Source organism: Epinephelus lanceolatus, chromosome 8, assembly GCF_041903045.1.
Source record: "Epinephelus lanceolatus isolate andai-2023 chromosome 8, ASM4190304v1, whole genome shotgun sequence".
In the NCBI taxonomy this organism is placed as follows: Eukaryota; Metazoa; Chordata; class Actinopteri; order Perciformes; family Serranidae; genus Epinephelus; species Epinephelus lanceolatus.
The window spans coordinates 18,430,665-18,453,642 of NC_135741.1; the positions used below are offsets into that span (position 1 = coordinate 18,430,665).

Here is a 22,978-nt window from a genome sequence, read left to right on the forward strand (position 1 = left end):
TAACAGTTAGCCTTAGTGTGTGTGCGGGTGGACTCTCAGCAGCTGACTCCAGCATAGAGTGAAGCTCTCATGATTAACAGCAGAGAGAAAGAAAGAAACAGGGTCAAGGAGAGGCTGAGTGAATCAATACACCGCGCCCAGCTCTAGTTAGTTAGTTGGTTATTTCATTGACACAAACAAATAAAACATTTGGGTCCAAACAATACACAAAAACGTAATAAACAGTAAATCCATTTGTAAAGATATTAAAGGGTGAAGCACATAATCCCATCATTCAGCAGAGACTTGCTGGTGCTCTAGTAGCGCAAGACATGCCTGTAACATGACTACATTTCTTCTATCAGTGTCTACAAAGAGTGAGCTCTGTTCAGTGGAGTCATGTTCATAATCTCATTGATATTCTGTGTGTAAGGGCACATGAGTGTGTGTTTTTCATTTTGTGTGCTCACAGCAACGACACTGAAATAAGATTTTACTCATTTTAAATAGTAATGCTGACATTGTGGTGGGAAACACTATGATTTATATTTATTTACCATTTCTTTATTGTCATTTCTCAAGAAAAACAACCAAATACAAATATTCAAAACCCAAAATTGAAACAGACAAACTAATATTTATATATATATATAGTTGAATATTTGGGTCCAGTCCTCATTGACTTGCTTCAGCTCTGCTTTTAATGCTTCAATAAAATGCATTTGATTTTAATGCATCTTTTCAGACATTTGAGATCAGAGGAATCCTTTATCGTCATGGCTCACGATTTTAACACTAATATTCAGTAACAACACAATAAGAGACTCTGCTCTTTGACTCATCAAGGCCATTTGTTTGTCTGCCAAGTGAATTCCAACCAGCCTACAGATCCGCTGTGCACCAGCCCACTGCTGCAATCCTACTGACGCCGCCTGGCATATGTGTGTGTCTTTTCTAAATCTGCATGCTGTCTGTAGATTTGGTGAGCTATGTGAGGAGATCATGTTTAATAAATGGGTGTTATTTTAGATGAGATCCAATTCCTGAGAGACTTGTTGTAGGCAGGTTTATTGCTTTTGCTCAGTGCACAAGGCCATTGCTGCTTCGCTGATTTATTCATGCACTAGATGTTTGCAAAGACACGTTATAATGCTCACTTCTTAAGAACCCACAGAGCTTGACTGCCTGTATGGGCTTTATATTCCCCTCCATGGCCATGGTGCAGTCTGACACGCCAGCCCATCAAAATGTGGTAGTAAGTGGAGCAAAGTGTCATTTTCCTGGATTAGATTGCACCAAATCAAACTTCCTCTGCTTTTTTTTGAGAGAGGTGCTCATTTCATTGACTTACAAAACTATCAGTTAGAAGCTCATCTCCATACAATTTCCATAAATATCAAACAAAGCCCTTGGGGTTGACTGGAGATAAACAAAAATGGGAATGTTTTGCTTGCTGTTAGCTACAGATATAAGGCAGAGTAATCATGACTTTAAGCTTGATCGATGCATCCTGCACACGTATTATCGCAGAGCACATTTGTGCAACTTGTGGGCTAACTTCATTATGTTTAGGCACTGAAGGGCACGGCTAAAATGTTGGCACTTTATTGCATTAGGAGCTAATGGTTGGAGGGATCATTATGTGCCGCTCTGTGGGTTGATAACAAGGCATGTGCTCTGTGTCTGTGTGAGGGCGGAGAGTTTCTGAACTCCCTCATTTCCAGAGTCCCAAGCAGCAGCAGCGTTCCAGGATGAACAGAGCCCCTCTGTTCTAAATTAGACCTGGTAACTCAGAACAAGGAATTAGCAAAGTGCAGACTGCAGCGCCAGGCTGCCAAAATACAGTCAGAACAGGAGCGAGAGGCGGAGAGCAAATCCACTGTCCTGCGCCTCTGTCACTGACTGTGTAACCTTGGTCCTGCTCTGCCTGACTGAATCCAGTATGCAGGGGCTCCTCGTTATGAGTCACTGCGTGTATTCATCTTTATATACACTGAATTAGGCATGACTTTGTCAAACCAAATGACTGACACAAAAACAAATGGCCAGAAGAGGCAAGTGGTCAGTCTGCTGTTGACTAATTAAAAATAAGTTTAAACAATAGTAAAGGAGAATTACGGTTTATCACAATTTGGTCTCTATATTTTTTTCATCATTTCTGTCTTATATCGTTTCTTAAATGTGAAATTGCGCTTACATGCCATGAAAGACTGTGATGCACTCAGGGACTGACTTAGTTAAAAGAGAGTTTTAGTCGAAAGCTGCACATTAAAATATAAATGTTATTCTTTTTATTTCTTGCTGCCTTTTATGTTCAATGTTCAATCTGTTCAGTAAAATAATGTTGGAAATAATTTCCTTTTATTTTAATTAAACAAGCAATTTGTTGTATTTTAGCAGTATACTGAAAGCAGCAATAAGGCACAACTGAGTACACTTAAATATCAGTTTAGTATGTCGTTGCCACATTATTCAACAACGTTATTTCATACAACATATTTTCCTCATATTGTGCAGGCTTGTATCTCCTTGCAGTTTATACTCAGGGAACAAATTTCTGCTGAAAAGACAAAGCAATTAACTTATAAAAGGAAAATTAATCTGCAACGATATTGAGAATTGATTAAAGGCATACTATGCAGGAATTATCAGTCACTGTTTATAAACAATATTGCTGGCAAATATGAAAGTGATAGCCAGCCCCAGATTCACTCCGCTTGGTGTTTTGCCTCACTAAATTTGTATTTTTTTATTTTTTATTTTTTGTGCTGTGTTCCCAATTTCTGTAGCTCTCTCTTTGACGTGTGCTGTTTATGCTCGCTACCTTTTTATAAAGTCCTGAACTCACCTGCATGCTGTGCTCAGGAACGTCCTGACTCCATAACACAGCAAAATAAGAAACAAATACAAGCAGAGGGTAGAGTCTCTGCAGATAATAACAGCCGCACACACCTATGGTGGGTCATAAGTGATGACTGATGAATTTTGTATGAGTCTACACATTCTTTTTTGGGAAAATCCTGCATAGTACACCTTTAATTGTAAATTAAATGTCATTTTTCAGTCAAAAATGCCAGAAATTTGCCAGTTCCAACTTCTTTAATGTGAAGATCTACCGCTTTTCTTTGTCATATATTACAGGAAATAAAATATCTTTAACTTTTGAAGTGTTGTTCAGACAAAACATGATATTTGAAGATATCATTGATTCTGGGAAACTGGAATATGTGTTTTTTTAAAGCTACTTTTGTGTGTTTCATAATTGCATGATTAATCAATCATGAAAATAACCCTTAGTTGCAGCTCTTAAAGGAATAATACCAAATATAAACAAACACAGAGCATAGTCTACTTGTAATACTCTTTTCAAAAGATGCATAAAACTATTGTGTGAGCTTCACTGATATCAGAAAAAAATGTTATATAGTATGTATAACATGCAATAGCATACACAATTAACCAGATATAAATATGTGCTTCTCTGGCTTACTTAGGGCTGGGCAATATATCTTTAATATATCCATATCAGGAAATGAAACCATATCTTTTCAGATATTGAATATCGTGTCGTCTTTTCCTGGTTTTAAAGGCTACATTACAGTAAAGTGATGTAATTTTCTGAACTTACCAGACTGTTCTAGCTATTCTATTATTTGCCTTTACCCACTTAATCATTATCTCCACATTACTGATGATTATTTATCAAAATCTCATTGTATAAATATTTTGTGAAAGCACCATTAGTCAAACCTACAATACTGTTGTAATATTCATATTGAGGTATTTGGTTAAAAACATCCTGAATTTTTCCCCTATCCCCCGGCCCTAGGCTCAGTGTTATAATTACAGATAGGAATCATGCCAGGAACAAAAATAAGGTCCAGTTTATTACCAAAAGATGCAATGAACAAGAATTATTCTTTAAGATATTGAAAGGATTGTTTTCTTGGTCCTATTTCTGTGATGCACACATCAAAGATGTCACGGATAAAAGCAGCCGACATACATCCCTTGACAGCCGCTAGCAATAGTTTTTTCTTGCCATGTTTTCGGGAGCATCCACTCCAGAGAGTGTGTCGAGATGAAAAGGATGTTGTACAACCCGCTTGTCTAGAGGACTGGACACCTGTTCAGAGACAACCATGTCCCTCACACAACTGACAAACAGACGGCTGTGGGCTAGCTTACAGGAAATGAAGAAGGAATGAGGACATGCCTGGTCTCCATGGTGAAAGACAGAAACAGGGTTCCCTTCTGCATATAGTACATACAGGGGGTCGGGGGTATTGAGTGTCCGCTCGATAAACACAGGGAGAGGCAGAGAGGATAGGGTGTCCCCCCCGGGTGGGCACGCATACAGCAGTAAGTGAGAGGGTGTCAACGTGTGTACACGCGCATGGTGAGGGCAGGAGGTGAGAGACCATTCACACACATGGAGACAGCCACATTCACAGGTCTGTGTGCACCAAAACAAACTCTCATACAGCTGCTGGGATGAAAGAAGGCAACAATTCACACACACACATAGGCGGAAATTGTCCCGTTGAAACACAGGAGCAAACAGGCTTTGATCTGCTCAGAAGTTCCACAGGAGGACTTCTCCTGCGTCTGTCTGTCACGAGCACACTCAAAATGCTGCCATGTTTGAGTACATGGGATGACACAATGAGAGCGTCACCTCCTAAATGATGAAAAATCTCAGACAGCACAAGTGAGGGAGCCCTCAATGGGCTCCCCCTCATCAGTGGTCAGCCAGTCGGAGTCTCCTCCAAACTCAAATGAGATCCTCAGGGAACAAACGTGTGCACACAAGAGCAAACACAAGAGAACAAACACATGTAAACAAACCATTTGGAGTGTCTGTCTATGAATTTGACTACACACTGTATCTGAGAGTATGTGTAGAAGCTCCAAAAAGTATTGGACTAACACAGCTAATGACTGCACATTTAAAAGAATACCTACATTTCAGCAGAATTACGACTTGATGCAGAGTCTTCTTGATTAAATGAACTCAATTCCATGTGAATGAAATATTCACAGAGGGGTCTGTATGTTTGGATTAGCTCTAACAGCATCACAGCCATAAGTCATGCTGGGATTCATCAGTAATATTGCTTTATGAGCCGAGCTGCGTAGCAGAGACGACTCTATGTGCAACATAAAACGCCTGTGGAAATGAAGCACACCTTAAAGGGACAGTTCAACCCATGAGTTCCATTGAATCACTTTTTATACCAGTGATGCATGGTGACCACTGCAGTGAAGAGACTTGTATACCCTTTGGAGCATAATGTGTGTTAATTTTCTTTTTACGATGATTGACTATTACATACATTAAAAAGCTTTGTATTTCATGTCTCCATCCGCTGGTGGGCCATCGTGATAAGAGTATGCATGCATAGTATGATGTTAATTCCACCACAGAAGAGACTTGACGATCACTGAAATCAGGTGGGGGAAAAAGTGGTTATATCAGTATCGGTTATTGGCCAAATGAGTTGTTACATATCGGCATGTCAGATATCAGCAAAAAATCCAATATCCTGAATTTCTTTCATCTTTTATCTATTTATTTATTTATTTATTTTTTGCCTTTTTGGTTTTTGTGAAAATAAAAGAATTCAACAGTTATTCCTGAGGTACTTTGTGCCTCAACTCTTCCCTCCACCACTTGAATTTATGATGCAATATCTTAAAACCACCAAGCAATATAAGCGTTACTTGGACAAAAATGAAATGGAATTGTAGACAAGCTTTGGGGGTTTACCACGTAATGGTCGGGACATGATACTACAACTTAGCTGGTTCAAAATGGCTTCCAACCATCTCACCGCTGTAGTGGCCACCATGCATGAAAGGGCTCAGTTGTTTTGGTGTGAGTCAATGGAAATAGTTGCTACATGAAACTGCTCACAACAAGGTCTGTGGATTATCTTGAGTGAGGTCATGATTTCTGGAAAGACTCATTAGTGTTGTGTTTTTCAAACTTATTTTTTTGGTGCTTTGAGCACCACAAGCCAAGGGCCATCTAGGTCCATTATATTCAAGAGTAGACAGACATCTCTACGGCCGATATGTTCAAAACTCAGCAACTCACACCAAAAAAATCTAGACTGATAAATCCGATGTGACGTAAGAGGAAAAATCTGTATTTTTGATTTTGAAGTGAACTGTCCCTTTAAACCTCCTTGCCCCTGAGAACTGGTTTCAGATCTTTTTTCTCGGTTACATTTAACGTTCATGACTTAGTACAATGTAACAGAGACAAAGGTAATCTGCTTCCTCAGGACTGTGTGAGTGCATTGATTGAAGGTGCAGCTTCAGCAAACAACCCATAACTGTCATCAAATCGTAATTAAAATTTTGCCAAATTCTGACTGGTGCAACGGAATATGTGACATCTCTTTTTCCCAACTGAACCCCGCCCAGTTTAATCCACCGAGAGGAGAAATATAGAAATCTATGCAATGAAACCAAGCGACAACCTCCAGGGCTGAAAAATGAAGCCAACGTGGAAGTGCCAAAAATTGCAGTTCTTTGAATGGCCCCTTGAGGCTGGCTCCAGAAGCAAGTCAATCCCCATAGACCTCCATGTTAAAATTCCCAGCGTTACAGCAGAAATAAACATGTTTATAGCCCGCTACAAAAATGTATTTTGGTCTCAATCATTCATTTAAACATTTCTGACAACGGTACAGGGGATGAATTTTTCCATAACTCAGCCATTTGAAGTTAAGGCTTAAAGTTACGCATGATTAAGGGTGGGCCGCCGTGAGTGACAGGCTGTCTCCAAGTCATCACTTCACCCTTTGTTCCTTCCCATCTTCACATTCTCTTCTAAATTTGGTCTAAATCCAAAAAATCTGAGATGGCGACGGCCAAATTGCCGAAGTCAAGGCTTCAAAATGGGACTGTTACAGTGGCTATGTCCATTATACAGTCTATGATTGAAACCAAGACTTTGACAGAAAACTGTGTTCAGGAAAGACCACATGGATAATACTGTAGTCAGAAGCTGATTGAAAAGGATAGATTTTCTGGTGGTTTGAGTTCAATATACATATTCTGACGTTGGGCTGAATGATTTTGAAAAAATATCTAATTGTGATTATTTTGCCTGATAGTGCAGTTATCCTCGTTTTCACTGAAAAGCATATTAAAATGAATCTGGTCTGATTTTTGCAGGGATCTGTACCAAACAAAGATGTTTACTTTAGTCTGTAGCGTATGGTGTGTAGGCCATATGGTGTGTAGGCTGCAAGACAATATTCAAAAAATGGTATTTTGACACACATTCGCTGTTCACAAATATTCCAGCTCCTGCAATTTAAAAAAATTGCAGAGGCCATATTGTGATTTCGATTAGGTTTTTAATCTTTATTATAGGACACTTTAAGACCAAAAAGCTCTTGTTTTAAGTATAAAAAGGCTTCTTCACCATGGCTGCACATCCACGGTCTCTCCACTGAGACGAGAGAGAAAAGAAAAGAGACAGGAGGAGAGGGCTCCAGTTGTGAAACAGGAGAGGCTTGAAATTAAAGAGCAGTGTTTCATCTCTCAGCGTGTCTGTCTCAGCTCTGTCACATATAATGGGAGGGGTCAGCCCTCGGGGCAGAGGGGACTGTCCTCTCCTATCAGCCGCCGGCTTCATCTGGTGTTAAAGCATAACCGTGTCAGCCTGCAGTGCGAGCCGCCTGTCAACCACAGGGCCCCAGAGAGGGTTATCAGACCCCTGGGCTGCCTGCTGCTCCTGGAGCCAGCTCGGCTTCTCTGCAGCAGAGTGGAGGCCAACAGCCGCGTTCACTGCAGCCACTGCACCTAAATGTGGGCTGATAAGATTACCCCCCAAAGCACTGTCTGTTTAATCTCTCATCTGAGTGAATAAAACAACAAGATTTCCTGCAGATTGTTTAAACAAATCTGCTGAACAGTTGCAGTGAAAGTTTCTAATTCGAAGTGCTGTGACAAAATCACTGATGTAGGAATTTCTAAGCATCTTCCAAAACTGTGTGGGATTTCTGGCTGACATGATGAATTTGGAGCGCCATCCAGTTGGTTTTTATTTATAACAAAATACTGTAATATCTTCCTCATCGCCCAAACATCTTTTTGACTATATCTGAACTAAAAGTCTCTTATCTTTACACAAAGGCAGATTATTTCTCTCCGTCATAACAACTGTCACTGCACTTTCTGCACGCGACGGCAGCTCAGGAGCCACAAATTATTAGCAGAAACAGTTACATTTGCAAAGTCTGTCATATCTCAAAGTGGCACGGATCAATACTTTCAGGACTTGTTCTTGTCACAGCAATTTACAATCATGTCAGTCTGGCTGCAGAATCTGCATAACCATGAGTGAATCCAATAGCTAATCAACAGGAGCATAACTGACACTCCATTATGGCGGTCTACCCTAAGCCATCAGTTTGTGCGACTGTCGGGATGGAGCGGTATTTAGTTAGTTAGTTCTGACTCGACGGTTATTAATAAGAGAATACCCTTGAAAGAACATGGCCACTGTGCGAGAAACATACATTGATCAAGTGTTGTTTTCACAAAGGATCCCGTCTCCTCATTAGGTAAACCCCAGTTTCTTCCTCCCTCTCATTATTGCCAGCGGGGATGAAAACAACACAAACACACAGATAATGAACCTTACGGGGCCGTGTCTTTCTGGGCTGTCAATTGTTATCTCCCAAGAGGCTGCTGGTTCCAGACATACAGTGACACCGTCTGAGCCTTTATTTACACTGGCTTTAGTAAGCATGGGGCCAGTGTGGCCTGAGCCTGTACACCGCACACTTGTCATTTGGCTGTCCTCATCTCAGTTTAGGGCTAATGCTAACTTTCACTATCTTAATCTGCAGATTATTTTCTCTATGGATTGTTTAGTCTGTAAAATATCAGAAAATATTAAAATTAGTTTTCAAATTTCTTGTTTTATCCAACAATCAGTCCAAAATTCAAATACAGTGGTCACATCTGTGTGGGTCAAACTGATCATTATAAGTGGAGGGCTGTATCCGACTCAGAAACACATCAATTGAATCAGGTGTCACTGTTCAATAAAAATATTCGACTATATTTGGATATAGACTTCACATGTTTTTTGTGATTTGTAATTTTTTTTCTACAAGCCTCACCATTTTTCTCATGTGTTAAGATGGGTGTGATGTCACTCTGTGTTCTTTATTAAATTGCTATTTTCCCCTTAATGTCTAGTTTCACCTGCCATGCCATTATATGGGTCATGTGATGGCCTCTGATTGGTTCCCGCCACTACATACTGTAAGTGGGGCCATATCTGTTAAGTTTTGAAAGCCCTGACGCAGACCTGCATTGGTCGAAACATATTGGCTCTTTTAATGATTTAGCCCCTACAATAAAGGCTTTTTAATATTTTCCCTCCTTGTTTTCCTATATGTTTTGCCTGGATTGCCTTCCTGTCGACAAATATTTGACCATTACTTACTTTTTTCCCATACAGACTGTTTCAAGGTGTCTTTCAGTTGCAAGGAAATTACATTGTTGTTCCACTTAGACTCCCAGTCGAGCCACTACTGCATGAAAGCAGTATATGAAACACCAAACTTTAGTCCTCCTGAACTGAAATACACACTGTTGGAAATGGAACCTTGCTGCTCAATGGTAGGTTGTTCCCTTTCGCAAGATACAAGCTTGATGTCAGAAATAAGAGTCAATCACTTCCCTAAAGAACCAGCGCAAAGTATGAATTGTAGCAATCAAAAAAAAAAAGAACTGGACGCTGCTGGAAAACTGCAGGGCCTGTGGCGCTCATTTCATCACCAGTAAGTTCTGCAGTGTTCTGGAAAATGAAAATGACAAAACAGACACACGGCACACACAAATACAAATGCTCCTTTCTCCCTCTGTAGACTGTTGGCGAGCGAGTGTTAACGGATGCTATGAATGCAATGACAAGACATTTTGGTGTCTGTCTTCTTATTTTCATTCTTTAATTCAAATTTAGTGGTAATGAAATGAACACTACAGACCCTGGAGTTTCCTGATGGTGTCCAGTTATTTGTTTGGACCGCTGCAATCCACACTTTGCGCTGAATCATTTCTTCAGGGAAGTGGTAGACTTTTATTTCTGACTTGTACCTTTTCGAAGGTAACAACCTATTATTGACCCGCAAGGTTCTCAAACTTATGTCGACATTTCCCACACTGTATATCAGTTCAGGAGGACCAAAGTTCAGCTTTTTATAAGCTGCTTTCATGCAGTAGTGGCTGGACTTGGACTCCAAGTGGAATACCAATGTCTTTTCCCAGCAGCTGTAAGACAACTTTAAACGGTCTATAGTGTTTGAGAGTTTGAACAGAGTTTGGCAAGAGGCTGAGGACGACAGCGACAATCACATAATATAGTAAACATGCCAAGTCTGCCCTCCGAGCTACAGTAATGTATGCTAACTACACTAATGACGGATTGAAAATGTGCAAAAACAAACAGTGCACAGCGCTGCTAATTTTATCCATGGTTTTCAATGTAAAATTTACTTCCTTTTTTAACATTTTCAGCATATTTTAAAAAATATTTAGGTCACCTACATTACAATATGAAATTTTCATAAAGTTTCCTCTCCACTGCACACAGCATTAGCGTCAGGTAGCCAACTGGACGCAGACGCAATACCGCGAGGCAGAGTATCATGGGAGAAAGGTAAAAAATAAATTACCACAAAACTTTGATTAGTAGCCCGGGCTATTATTTGCTTCAATTACTGAACTCATCAGGCCTATATTGGGACAGGCCTTTAATTCCTTTCACACAAAACTGTTGCTCAGCAAAGATTGGGAAATACAATCCAATTGTTTATTTAAACCAGCATGAATATTACTTGTATAATTAGGCTTCAGTAACATATCAATAATGAATCATTCATTTGATCTAGCTCTTAGAGATAACGCATCAGAGATTACAGCACTAGAGGATTACGACTCCTGTCATACCAACACAACACCATTTATCCTTTTAAAAGAATACACACAACTTAAAATAATTTGAAAAACCCTTTTGATTCTTTTGATCTAAGGACCCTTGTGGACTAAAGGAATATGAATGACTTACAAGGTAATTTAGGATTGGACACATCATTTGACTTTATGACGGCTTCAGATGTAGTAGAAGTTTTTTTGTCTCGCTTGTTTACCATGCCCGTAAATCTGGATGAATTATTCTTTGGTGATCATGGTGTTACTAAAATTAACTGAACGATTCATTTATTATTGAGAATCTAACCAAGCTAACAATATGTAGCATCTCCTGACATTTACATTTGCATGCGTGAGGTAAACAGCTTACTAACGTTAGCTCAAGTGGGTAGCAAAACAACCTGGTTTTATACAACAAAAGAACTTTTAAAAATGGACTGCTTGACCAGGCGTCTATTTGAGACAGACGTTTATTTGTCAAAATGTGTAGCCACACCAGGCTAGTAAAAGGGACTTCACATTTAGGCTTTAAATTGAAGTTTTATGGTAAACAAATAAATAGAATGTGTTTTTTTTTGTTTGTTTTTTTCCATATGTTGTCATGTATGAAAAGGCTTAAACACTATAAGTAGACTATTTATAAGCAAATTATTTAAACGGCATTATAGGAATGATTCTGTCCCAAGCTTTCTGATCCATATGAGCAGCTGATCTCTGTAACCATTTCCACTGCATATTATAAATTACCATCATGTGTGACCGAGAAAAGCAGCAAACTATCACATTTAAGAGGCTCAAACCAAAGAGATGTCTTGCTTGTTTTGTTGAAAAGTGACTGAAGCGATAAATCGATGACCAAAATTTTGTGACAATCGATTAACTGACTGATCGACTAATCGTTGCAGCTCTGTCTCAGTGGTAAAACAAGTCTTTTCTCATATTGTAGATCTCTTTCAGTAAATTTAGGAGAATCTCTAACTGGCTTTGTGCGTCACGTGCTGCAGTGCTGTTTTCATTCGATTATGCAGTTTGACTTCTGCAGAGTGTTTATCCCTCTGGACTCGACACTGGAATTTTCTGGTCATTTGCCTTGCCTTGACTTACAATGGCATGCTTCTTATTATTAGAGAGCTTCTATTAGGACCATATATCATTCTGAATGGTTTTTTTGGCATGGCGGAGAATACACTTTGGCAGGGTATTAACTCTAGCTTTTATCCCATCCCTCTTGCAGGATGAAGGTCACTCTCTCTATCTGCAAAATGACTTTCCTCTCTTCTCTTTCATCCCTGCTTCCCTCCCATCCTCCACACCAGGGCATGAGTCAGAGAATCTGACACCTCAGAGGAGAGAGGAAAGGAGAGGCGAGGGAGAGAGAGAGAGAGAAGGGAGACAAATTGAGAAGGAAAAGGGGGAGAGACGGGGACAGTTGGAGGGAAGAGAGACGAGTTGATCGATATCTCAGAGAAACAAGTAACCTGAGAGGATGTGGACTGGCCCTGCTTCCTTTGACGTAGAACACACTGTATTAAAAACAGCAATTAAATTAATCAAAGCACAGATGGTGCAGGAGTCCTTGCTCCGATTCACTGTACAGTATCCTTCACAGTGCTGTACAGTATGGCTGCAAAGTCATATTGTTTACAGCATCGCTGCGCTTAAGTTAGCCGAACTGCTGGTGTGTTGTTTGGTATACAACAGTACCCGTGCACGTTGAGCTGAAACTACATATTACATAAGCTCCTCAACAAACCGAGCACAAACCCAAAAATAGTGCAGTCCCTGTTAAATATTTCAGGCACTCGGCAGCTGAAGAGGGGGATAAAAGGCTTCTCTCTTTCTTGGTCGCAATACAAAAACAGACACACACACACTGATGCAGATGGCCAATTGAAAGAAAACCTCCATTTAGTATACTGTAGAGCGGATTACTGTCACGAAAGCAGTCTTTTAGCTCATTCGCTTGATATACAGCACTTACTCAGTGGAGTGGCATACTTAGCACACACCTATCCGTATTTCTCCGGTCGCTTCTCTGTACAGTACAGACGGCATGAAAGCTGCTCTTAGAGGGTAACTTCTGAACTAAATAAATCACGCTCATGAGACTCTTTTGCGAGACACAACAGGAGAGTCACGGGGCCTGCTGGGTCAATCTTTGGAGCTCAACACAGAGCTATCTTTTCATAGCAGGGACAGCCCGCGGCTCTGTTAGACAGTGGGGTCAGTCTTAAGAGCAGCGGCAAGGGTCACATTCTGTTTCAGAAGAAAGGCTCCCTTCATAAGCAGAACAAGAAGTCTCAAAACAAAGGGATCTTCACTGTTTTTTGCATGCAAGCATCACAAATCAATAAGTATTCATGTGATTTTTGCTCTGTGCACAGCCTACATCATGGTAAGGATAATGAAGTCAAATCTATTGCAATCGACAAAGCTGGAAGAGAGTGGAGATGAGTCTCAAGAGTCGGCAGTTATTAGATAGCGACAAGCACAGGTTAATTGCTCAAATGCAGGTTAATTGCTACAGGGGATTTGTCTCAAATATTGGAGAGGAAATTAATTTGTATCACAACAACGCTCGTGTGACAACAACATCTAAATTAACGCCTGAGTGAAGATGATGATACTGACTTGCCTCGTAAAAAGTCCAGGAGCACTGCAGGTTATTTCAGGCTTTTAAATTGACATTTTGTAGATGGAGAACAGAATTTATTTAGGACTGATTTGATATTGACATGATTTAAAGGTCGAGTGTGTAGGATTTAGGGGGATATATTGTCAGAAATGGAATCAAATATATTGAGTGTGTTTTCTTTAGTGTGTAATCACCTGAAAATAAGAATCACTGTGTTATTGTGACCATAGAATGAGCTGTTTGTATCTACACAGGGAGCTGGTCCTTGTCTACGGAGATCACCATATTGCACCACCATGTTTCTACAGTAGCCCAGAATAAACAAACCAAACACTGGCTCTAGATAGGGCCATTCGCTTTTGCACATCACCAAAAGTAGTTAGCAGCCCTTCAGCCATGATCGTTTTGGAAAAACACTGATTTTTTTTTTTTAACACAAAACTGCTTTACTCAGTATTTTTACCTGTTTAAATCACTGGATCTGTTTGTTTTGGAGAGGAAGAGACCTCTGCAGATAGTTCAGGTTCTGGTAAAAATCTCCTGAATGTCTGAATGTCATTTTGTGCGTATGCAATGTTTATAAGTTTGACCTCTAGTGGTTAAAACTGGTAAAAACACTGGAAAAAGCTGTTTCATGATATAAATCAGTGTCTGATGCTGTTGGCTTTGTCGCACATGGCCCACTTGCTGAGCATTTGCAAGTGTGTGCTCACATTTTTTCTCTGACAACGTAAGATCCAGATGTTCAGGAGGTTTTTACTGGGAGCCAAATTATCCGCAGAGGTCTCCTCCTCTCCACAACAAACAGACCCGGTGATTTAAATTGATACAAACAATAAGTAAAGCACGAATTTGTGTTTTTCCAATGCGAAGGGGCTTCTAAATACTGTACAGTGGAAGACCCAAAAACATGAAAACAGGAAAACACAAATGGCCCTATCTAGAGCAAGTGTTTGGTTTGTTCGCTCTGGGCTACTGTAGAAGCAACATGGCAGACTCCGTGGATGAGGACCCGCTCCGTATGCAGACATAAACAGCTCATTCTAAGGTAACAAAACCACAATTCTTATTGTCAGGTGATTATACACTAAAGAAAACATACTATACTATATTATAGAATATTCCATGTCTGCCAATTTACCCCTTAAACCCAACACACTGAACCTTTAAATAATCAAGCCAATGAAAAATGTTTTGAGACGTTTTGTCAATGGAAGCAGTTCTGCTCCTCTGTGTTGTTAATGACTAAAAGCTCTTCCTGTCCTCTTCTCGTCAGTAAAAGGTGATTGAATATCCATGATCTCTCTCTGCAGAACTGTTTAATAGAGTAAAGCTGCTGCTGCACCGGGCTGCAATTACTTGATGACTGCAAACTAAAACTAAGCATTGTGTCTGTTTCGCCCTCCCCGCCTTCAGTCCGCAAGAACAGCATCTTAGCAGATGAGAAGGATTATTGGCAGTTCCCAGACGTTGGAGCAGCACGTGTCAGGTCTGGCTTCTGTTATTTATGAAGCCTCTCGGCCCCAGCCCTCACTCTGCAGCAGAGATGCAGGTGGGGTTTCATTATTGAAGATGCTCTTCCACTTCTTATTAGATCTCTGACTCTCAGAGTGCATTAAGGAATTGCATTTGGACAGAGAGTCAGCAATACATGATGGTCTGTCTTTGTGCCCCCTGGAGCTCCTCTAAAAGATGCGTGTGCCTCACACATCAGCCAAATTGTGTGTCCTATTCCCTGTTGAGGAATAAATAGTGTGCATGCACTCAAGCAGACGCCCCCATCACCACACACACACACACACACACACACACACACACACACACACACACACAAATTCTATTCTTTATTGATCTCCGTTATGTGCTTGGCAAAATAAATCTGAATCATGTTCTCCTACTTCTCCAGTAAAATAGTCATACAAGGCATTACACCTAAATGAATTCTCCCGCAAACAGCTTACAGTTACACCCATAAGTGATGTGCAATTCTCCAATTGTGTCCTATTTCTATCCACTGTTTGTTTGAGCGGCGCACACATGCAAGATTCATGAGCGTCTCCAGGCAGCAAGGAGCATGATTTCCTGAATCAATCAGCTGGTCTGCTTTCAGCTGCTTTTTTTATTGATTCTTTTGTAGTGAAGATGATCAGTCTCTTGAATTTCATAAAGTGGATAAATTTATTAAAGTGATATTAAAGCTGGAAGTGGAAACAGTGGACAGATTTTCACTCCAGTCTAAGAGACACATCAAGACTAATTTGTATTGAAGCCTGATTGTTAATTGAGATGTTGACAAGTCTGATTGTGCTAAATGAAAATAATTCTTCTTCACTACTGGCTGTGACTGCCTGGCAAACAACACTGGAAATATTTGGAAACTGTAGACAAATTACTGTCTGTTAAAGAGTGTGTTCGTGTACTAAACTGCCGAATGTGACTCTTGTAACTAATGCATGTCCAGCCAAATAGCATCTGCCCTGGGTTTTGGTTTTCATTTGGGTCAGCTTATCAAGACAGTTTTTCTATCCCAGTGTAAGACTAATGCAATTAGGCATCTTGGTGAATAATGGTGCTGTCACACACACTCGCTGCCTCAGCACCAAGCAGGCGCCCACAGTACCGGACTTGTTGAGAATGATCTTTGTGTTCAGGACTGGCCTGGCCAACCGGGTCCACTTTCATTATCATAAAACCGTCAACACACAAGAGACCAATTGTCTCCTTGGTCTCCCTGTGTCCCCTGCTCATCTGGCGACTTTGTGCCATATGCTGGATTTAACAACCTCAGTCACTTTATGGCTTCATTAATTCAGCTCGTGTGAATCTAGAGATCCAGGATAACATTTCAGCTTCTACTCATATAAGTAAAAACAATGGAGACTGCTGTGATTTAGAAGGACAGGAAGAATTTAAATCGTTAAAAGGGCCTGATTCTAGCTTTAATTCGGTGGTTGCTCATCAAAATGACTTGTAGGGTAAATTAAAAATACATGCCTCTCTGTTTGTTGTGAATCGAGGGATAAGACACTGAATATGACTGTGGATAGCGATCAAGAATGTCACCCACTGGATGAGAGCTGTTTCAAGTTATAGAATTGGGAACATGCTGTCCAAAAATGTGCCTTTTCTGAAATAATCTGAGCCACTTACCTGTTCTCATGTAAAAGGTCGCAGGCTGCAGTTCCCACTAAAGTATCCCCATGGATGTGTGTTGTACACGGGCTTTGTATCCACATAGAGTCCAATGACGCGGACGTGTAGTGCGGACTGTCCTCCCGGTGTGTCAGCAGACTGGAGTGCAGGGCGCCTGTGCGCTGAGGAGGGGAGAGACACACAGTGAGAGATGCAGGCGGCGACCACCCCGCTCACCCTGATCACCATTAACCGAGGGCAGCTCGTAGGAGAGAACCGAGTGCTCTCTGGGTATAAAAAAAAGTCCCCTCTGGCTCAGCTGGCTCCGGTATGTTTGTATCCCCGCCTCGGCCGGTGTGGTGTGATCCTGTCCCCACAGGACCTCTGCTGGGAGCGCAGCGCGCCTCTTCTCCCTGTGCGTCGCAGCGCAGATTGACACATTGAGGATCAGTGAGCTTGTGCGCGGTGTGAAATCATGCCATGACCGGGGAAATTACATTTGCAGAATCAATCAGACTGCTCGGAAATCTGCGTATCTTGTCTCAATCATACGGAGTGTTTTAATGGAGGAATTAACAGTACCTACCGGGGTGTCAATTTAAGGCCTTTTATATAACGTTAGTGCTGCTTTTAATATAGCTACACATAATTTACTGCATATTTACCAGCTATATACATATTCAAACTCCAGTTAACTGCAAATTAAATACCCCAAACCTTTAGAGAAATTGTCTCTGGGTTCTCTGTTCAGCTACAGGCCAACTTAACATGAAGATCTACACAAATCTGGAGCAAAAGATGCAAAAATCGTCAGCTTAATCAAAGTCAGTGATGCAAATGTAAATTAGGCATTTTCTTTCGAAGTTTGTAGTGTTTAAATCATCAGTAACTTTCTCTCACGTAGCGCCATCTAGTGCATTTATCTGGATGTTGCAATTTGTCCATTATATCCTCCTGAGACCCCCAAGAAAAAAAGTTTTACATAATTTGAGTCATTAGGATGTAAGAAACATATCAAAAAGAATTTTACTCAAAAATGTTATTTATAATGTTGTCTAACATGTCTCTTGTAGTGGCCATCAGGTCAATGTTTTCCACAAAACATATCTTACAGTACATTTATATTATATGGTTAAATTCACGTTTAATAAATGTAGTATTTAAGTTATTGTATGTGCTCTTATCTGCTTATATATAGTGTTTGTGAGTGTGTGTGTGTGTGTGTGTACCATTAAAAAATCTTTGAATCTAATCCAAATAATAAGAGTTATAATAATTCAAAATGGGTGCTGGCTGTCACTAATATCGTCCTCAGGCTCCTCTTCAGCTGATATGTCCTTCTCTGAGCTTTAAGCATCCTGCTTTACTGCCTGGCTCTGAGGTTTTCCTGTTTCCTGAAGTAAACTATATATCATGTATGTGTAGATACAGATAATATATGTCTAGTATAGTAAAAATAATACCAATAATATATGTAATATAGATCATCTACCTCTCTTACTACCAGAATATGTCTTCTGAGTGTGTGTCTTACATCACTAGAAAGTCCAGGATGTGCTTTTCACAGTACGTCAGGTTGCAGACTGTGTTCATATTGTTTAAAATGAAGGCCTTGGTGTCATGTCCCCCACAGAGGAAAAATATTTGCTGCTCAGGAGGATATGTTACTGAAATTAAGGGAGGTACATTTATGGCTTTATGTTGTTATTTTTTTAATATATACACTTTTTATGTATGAACATTTTGTAATCATCTTGTAATGGCCCTTGTACTTGCTGCCAGCAGGATCTTTAGTAGATAGATATCATCTTTACTCAGTCCATCAGGGATGTGTCCAAGATTAAGGGACATGAATGCTGTACTGATACTAAAACCCAAAGTCTTTTAAATGATTGTTGCTGCTTCCTTCCAGACAGTCTGAATAGAAGGACAAGACCAAAAAACTCAGGCATGGTCAATCATGATTTGTCCACATTCCCTCCAGCAGTGTAGCTGGGTGCCAGTTTGTTTAGACTTCAGTTTGGGCGTGATGAAAAAGCGAATCAGGGTTTTCCAGCAGAAGTCTTTCCAGGTCTGGGAGTTGGTGGAGGTCGACTGTGTTTCCCAGGCATTCAGCCACATGTCCTCATTTATTTCAGTGTCCAGCTCTTTTGTCCCATCATTGTTACACACAGTCTGCAGTGTCCTTATTCAGTGATGTGATGCCATGATATCACTTGGTGATTAAACCTTTATTACTTTCTGAGTTAGGGCTTTATGTTTTCTGTTGTTATTCATCATTATTCCAGGCTGTAATTATAAATTTATAAAGACATAATATATTGTAGTGATGACCTCATTTCCCATCATGCCTTGTGCTGGATTTGTGGGCTGTAGTTTGTAGTTAAGACTGCTGTTTTAACTTCCAAATGTCATTTTTTGTTTGCATTTATAATGTGTCTTTTCATGACATGGTGGCTTTATGCTGATTTTTGTCTTTTTTTGTGTTGGTTTATACTTAAATCATTAGTGAGCTGGCTGTTACACTTGTTTCCCTTTAGTTTATGCCACAGAAAAATGTATGTTTCTGAGAGCTTCTCACAGTTTCCAAATTGAAGTTCATACAATTTAACAAAATCCTCAGTAACATTGAACAAAAACCTTGTAACCTACTGCAGGGCTAGTCATATAGCTTGCTAACTAGGTAGACTATGCTAACAAGTAAGCTGTTCACTAACAAAGAGTGGGGATAATAACATTTCTAGTTATTAATTTGTGCAATTAATATACCTTTCCTCCTTTTTTTTCCCATGTTGACCCTGGATAGATTTGGTTAGGTTTATCCAGGACCATCATCATCACACTGAATCTGGATGATTTGTTTATGTCGACATCAGCATAAAAGTGATGGTCCTGGACCAACATCATAGTGATGGGCAAAGCAGTTCTTTAGATGTTACTGAATCACTAGAATCAGTTCATTAGAAAGATTCGTTCAAAAGATTTGTTCACTGCTTGGCTGGAGGAGCCCTGACTGTGTATTGCATAGTCCGACTCACTGAACTGATACACGGCTGAGCTGCTGCTGCGTCTGCCCTGCACCAGTGAGTCTCATTACTGGCCAGCCTAACGTTTTAACTTTGTTTATCTGGAAACTAAGTCTGTTAAAACAATGGGGAGGTGTGCGATTATGTTCATGTGGCTTGACTCCTGGCTACATTAGCCGTTAGCTTGGAGAAAATGGTCCCTATGAAAGTGTATCACTGAGAAGAAATGATTTGAATCACTCAGGGATCGGGGTTACGATGTTCACCGAGTGATTCGTTCACCAAGTGATTCGTCACGCGGTAGGCAGTCCCTCCCTGCACCCTGGCTGCCTCGCAACTCGCAAGTGATTCATCATTCGCATGGACTGAATCGGCAGTTCCACTTCTGGCCTGCATGCTCGCTGCTGAGCTCAACTGAACTGAGAAATGAATGAATCAGTTCCGGAAGTGATTCAGTTCAGTACGTTCACTCAACAGATTTGTTCTTTTGAAGGATTCGTTCGCAAACAACAACACTAATCAACAACACTAATCAACAAGTTATCCAGGAAAAACATGGCCGTGATGTCAATGGGTCAAACAAATCATGTAGGATAAAGATGATGATAATGATGGTTCTGGATCAACAAACAAATTATCCAGTGTCAACATGGCAGTGATGGTCCTGGATCAACACGAGCACTGCAATCTTGCAAAAAATAGTTTTATATAGGTTATTAAAATGGATGGAAAATGTGTCCATTACAGGTCTTTGCAACTGCAAAATGACATTGTCCTTACTGTTAATGAACAATATTTTAGCCACTTGTCAAGAATACTTGTTAGCGTAACAAACCTAGTTAGCAAGCTATCTCGCTAACCCTGCAGTAGTGCACAAGGTTTTTTTTAAAAATGTTACTGAGGATTTTGTTGAATTGGACCAAATTTGTACTGAATTTGGAAGACTAGTTTAGCTCTGAGGAAGCACAGAGAAAGAAGCACAGGAGCAGCACACCAGTGATGTCAAAGGGCTGTCAGTGGTTGATTGCAATGTTGATCCAGGAGCATGTCCTACTTGGCAAAATCATGTTGTGCATTGTCGTACCCCAGCAGAAGCCGTTGTTTGACTGCCGTGGGTACAATCAGTGTCACCGTGTCCTGTTTTTGTCTCATTACTTTCAAATGTATTGAAAAAGCAGAAAGCTACAATGTCAGGCTATATCACTGTTGATTGTTATAGTTTATGTAAAGTGTCATAAAAAGTCATTAAAAAGTCAGTGTGTTTGCACTTTTCCTGTGCGGTCCTCAATCATAATGCTGGCTCCCTGAAATAGCACTCAGTCATCAAAACTTTGAAAACTCCTGATCTAAGATTTTTGTTTCAAAATGCTCTAGAGTTCAGCTGTTAAGTTTTCTCATGGGGTGATTTCCCCCCAGATGGTTAGGTTGCAGACTGTGTCAATTGAAAAAGGCCCCCCGCAAATGTTAAATGGACTGTACTTATATAGTGTCTCTCTAGTCTTCCGAACACCTGTCACCTGCAACTCGGCAACCATTCACAAAGTCTCACACACCGATGAAATAGCCATTGGGAGCAGTCTGGGGTTCAGTATCTTGCTATCTCTCGGACTGAAGTGGCCCAAGCTTACAGCACCAGGTATTCCCAGGTAGCCTCCCATCCAGGTACTCACTCGACCCGACCCTTCTTAGTTTTCCAAGAGCATACGAGATCAGGCGTATGCAGGGTGGTTGTGATTACGATCCTCCATTATTCTATCTCATCCTGCAGAGGGTCAAAATTGTAATGTTGTTGTAAATTATATATCAGCAGCAGTATGAAGTCCAGGTATTCTTAGCAAAGTGGCCGACATTCTCATTTAGTTTTGTTTATTTATCCTTTTATAAACTCTTTGTGTCTGTGGCAACTGTCAGACAAATACAACCACATCAAAAAGACATTGCAGCTGAAGACAGACATTCAGAAACAAAGTGCTCCATGACAACAACATCACCAACAATCAAGAGTCAAGTGCAACAAACTGCAAGTGACACACACACACCTCATATCGCCCAGATTTGTTTAACAGAACTGCAGAGGCATGACGGTATCTGAGTGGAGACATGAGATGTGAAACAAACAACATCAGAGAGACAGAATGACGTGAATCAGTCTCTTTCACACCAAGCGAAAATGTGATGAATTTTCACTTTCGCAAAACGGCTCATTAATTTAAAGACGCTGAAGGAAGACATCTAGACAGCTCCCACTGCTTCCTGTGTGAGGGAGGGAACGTCTGGGTAATTTGAGCATGACATCTCCATCCATTTCACAAATTATCTCAGGTGCCTCTCATTCACAGCAAAGAAAATGGATGTTAACTCATATTTATATTTCTAAATAAAAGGCCTCGATTCATCACAGCTTGACATTTTCTAGCACGGTCTCCGTAAGCTGATACAGTTTGTGGCTTTGTCTGTCTGATGGTGACATTTTCTCCTGGCTGGGAGTCGGAAGAGAACAGAGAGGCTACATAAATTAAATAAATACATTCACACAGTTTGTTTTTAGTTTATTATTAGCTGTATATTTCCCAAATGTATGTTCAGAGTTACGACTTGGGAAGCTACACATTTGCAGCACTTATGGGGTCACTTATTGAGACGAAAGGGATGCAATTATCCGCTATGATTACCACAATTCTGGCCCAGTGCAGCGCCACTGAGTGAATAAAGTCATATTAGAGTCTAACCTTGAGGGGAGAGGCGTTACAGTATTATGCCTTAAATCATTTGACAGGAAAATGTAACTGTGAAGCAAGATATAGAAGAATAATACAGCCTATTACTGTTTAATTTCACCCATGCAAAAGCGACTCTGTGGGAGTTTCTGCATAACGGCACCCTATAAATCAATCACTTAACCATATAAAAGCCTCGTTGAATAACTCGCAGTGGTCCATCTGGCCCACTGTCAGAGTGACATGTTGTTTTTCAAACAGTAGGAGGTGCTGTGTGATTTCAAATCCATCTTGCAGAGACAGGGTGCTTTGTTATTTAAAAAAAAGAAAGACAAGAAAAATGCAGCCACCACTAGGGGTGTGTGGGTCACACCGCTGCCAGCCATCAGTCATGTTGATGTGGCTTTAAAACAGTTAAGGTGCACTGTTGAATATGACACAGCCATTGACTGAGAGAGGGAAGTGTGATTGCATCAATACACTTGCCACATATAATGTAGGGATATAATAAACACAGTGAAATC

General features: G+C 40.4%; 1 protein-coding gene across 1 annotated transcript in view; it reads right to left on the reverse strand.

Annotated features, from left to right (window-relative positions):
* LOC117257711 (poly(rC)-binding protein 4-like) overlaps nt 1-17,229 on the reverse strand; it is a 56,747-nt gene extending 39,518 nt beyond the window's left edge. The window contains exon 1 of the mRNA XM_033627990.2: nt 16,730-17,229. The gene's annotated coding sequence lies outside the window, so the exon portion shown is untranslated. The remainder of the gene's footprint in view (nt 1-16,729) is intronic.
* Between the last annotated feature and the right edge of the window lie 5,749 nt (nt 17,230-22,978).